This window comes from Penaeus japonicus, unplaced genomic scaffold, assembly GCF_977035675.1.
Source record: "Penaeus japonicus unplaced genomic scaffold, GWHDUDI00000001_assembly GWHDUDI00000004, whole genome shotgun sequence".
Lineage (NCBI taxonomy): Eukaryota > Metazoa > Arthropoda > Malacostraca > Decapoda > Penaeidae > Penaeus > Penaeus japonicus.
Window position 1 is genome coordinate 47,191,460 of NW_028234406.1, and position 2,500 is coordinate 47,193,959.

Below are 2,500 nucleotides of genomic sequence, written 5' to 3' on the forward strand. Positions count from 1 at the left end.
TTCGACACTTCACTTATTTCAGATTGCTGTATGCCTAATATCAAACACTAAATTTCAATCTTCCTTTTTAATCTTTCATTACAACCAGACTTCGTTTTAATCCTCAGAACATTTGAAGCTACGATCTTTTTAAAGTATCATGTTTACTAACCGAGAAGGCACTGTGTTATATATATATATATATATATATATATATATATATATATATATATATATATATTACATATTTTTGCCATCTATGAACATATTATAAATTTTAAACATTTATCTTGTTGTGCTGTTATTACAATAGCTTCAAGATCATCCTTATAATGCATGGCCAATCTCTTGTTCCTGACCTTTTCATCAAAAGACGTAACTTGACTTTAAAGACTTGAATTTATAGTTTGTATACATTGTTTACGATATTTTAGTCAATTTACAGCGTATTATATATTTTGAAACAATTCACGGTTTATTTCATGGTTTAACTAAAATGTAGACTTATTTCATGTTAGAATGAGTAATTTATGCTATAATGATACTTTCTATTTATTTCGTTACATATTCTATCGGAGTAAATATTCACTTTGGTGACCAATCAGTCGGTTTTCAAAGGATTATCATCAGCAACCTGCCAGTTATGAAATAATTATTACCACATTTACGCTATCTTGTTATAATTAATATTTGAAGCGCATCTTTGTCTCCCCCCCCCCCCCAAAAAAAAAAAAAAAAAAGAAAAGAAGAAAAAAACGAAAGAAAAGAGTAGTCTATTTTCAAACTATTTTATACTTACCATACAATTTACATTTAATTTTGTACTTTATATTAGTTTATTCCTTGGGAACAGTTGCAGCCAGAGATTCGTACCCTTTCCTCATTCTTATCACACCAAATATATTCAATTTTTGGATCTGCTCTCATCAGGTTTGAAACGTTAGGTAAAGTAACACATGTTTCTATATAAACATTTTGAAAAATATTTTCTTGAAAAAAAGTTTTCATTTTCAGTTTTATCAATATCAGTATAATTATTTCACAAACAACAATCACGAGATAAAATCAATCATATAACATTAGTTGTATCAGTAGAAAAAAAGACCTTTTAGAATCGAAAGCATAATTAAGTGGACAAAGTCACTTACTGAAAAGTAACATCGTGAATATAGCAGTATTAAAATCGAAGGACTGATGCAGTCACAAGGATCTTGATAATACAAAAGTGTATGTATTATTGAAGTGACATCTAACACGATATCTACGATCGATTATCTTCGTCGCTGATTCTCTTTAAGGCTGACATTGCTTATTCAAGAAGCATCAATTGAAGAAGTTAACTCGACCGGTGCTTAAATGCCACGATGATCATAAAACTAGTGTAGATATTAAATCGACGCTCTAGTTAATTCTACAACTTATAAACCCAATATATAAAAAAGGAGCAGGAATCAGTTTATATCAACCGAAGAATCCACCAATGACTTCCCTATACCCCCTAAAAAAACAATTAGTTCATTGGAAACAAGAGGAAAGAAACGTTAACAAAGCACTCGGAACAAGAGAGAAGCCCTTCAAGTTCTTGAGACCACTCAAGTGCATTATTTGTTCCCTTAAGGAAGATAAAATCATGTCTATAATGAAATGATAGGTAATACACCAGGGGGAGGGGGCGGGGCGGAAAACAGGAGTGTCTAGATAAATCAGAAATAAAATGATTATTACTCTATCGTTGTCATTATGAAATGTGCTATGCATGTGGCATCAGACATTTGATAAAGTTGTGAATTGTAAGATGGAATAATGTAGCCGCGCATTCGTAGGTGTGTGAGATATTTCCTCAACTCTTTGTAGCAAACAGTGGCACTAAAGCACTGGTATAGTAGTTTAATTCCGTTATCCCTAGTTGTCACTTAAGATGAGTTGATTCTAAAATCCATAATGTTTATTCAAGGTTCTAGGTCTCTCCTCTAACTGCAAATTCGTTTGTCCATTGCAAAAGCCATATAGAACTAGTGTATGATTAAGAAAACGGCAGAAATTAGGAAAAAGATTGAATCTTATGTGGAACTTCCTGAAATTCTGAACTTGACTCACCATCCCTCGGCACTATCTTGTTTTGATTTTCTTTACACATAGTTCCACAGGTGCTTGGTCAGCAATCAGCTAATTAGTAGTCCTCCCTAACCTCACCTGTTTACCTCATTCCTTGAATTTTCTTGGGAAATGTTTCCATATTTATTATCATTATTACTAATGGCAAGAAAATTAGAAACGGTAATGATAACGTTTACTAAGTTCAAGCAATGGGGTAAACATTTGAGATTAGGTAGGCCAATAATTGCCTTATTGGTATAAAAGTGCTTGGGGAACCATCTATGTCCAAAAATCAAAACGAAATAAATACTGTAGGACACATGTCCTCTCTAATGTAAAAAAAGCAAATGGGAATCGACAACGGAAAGGGGCGGAGCCACGACGACCGCCAGGCAAAATGAGAGAATGAACTCGATAATATTAC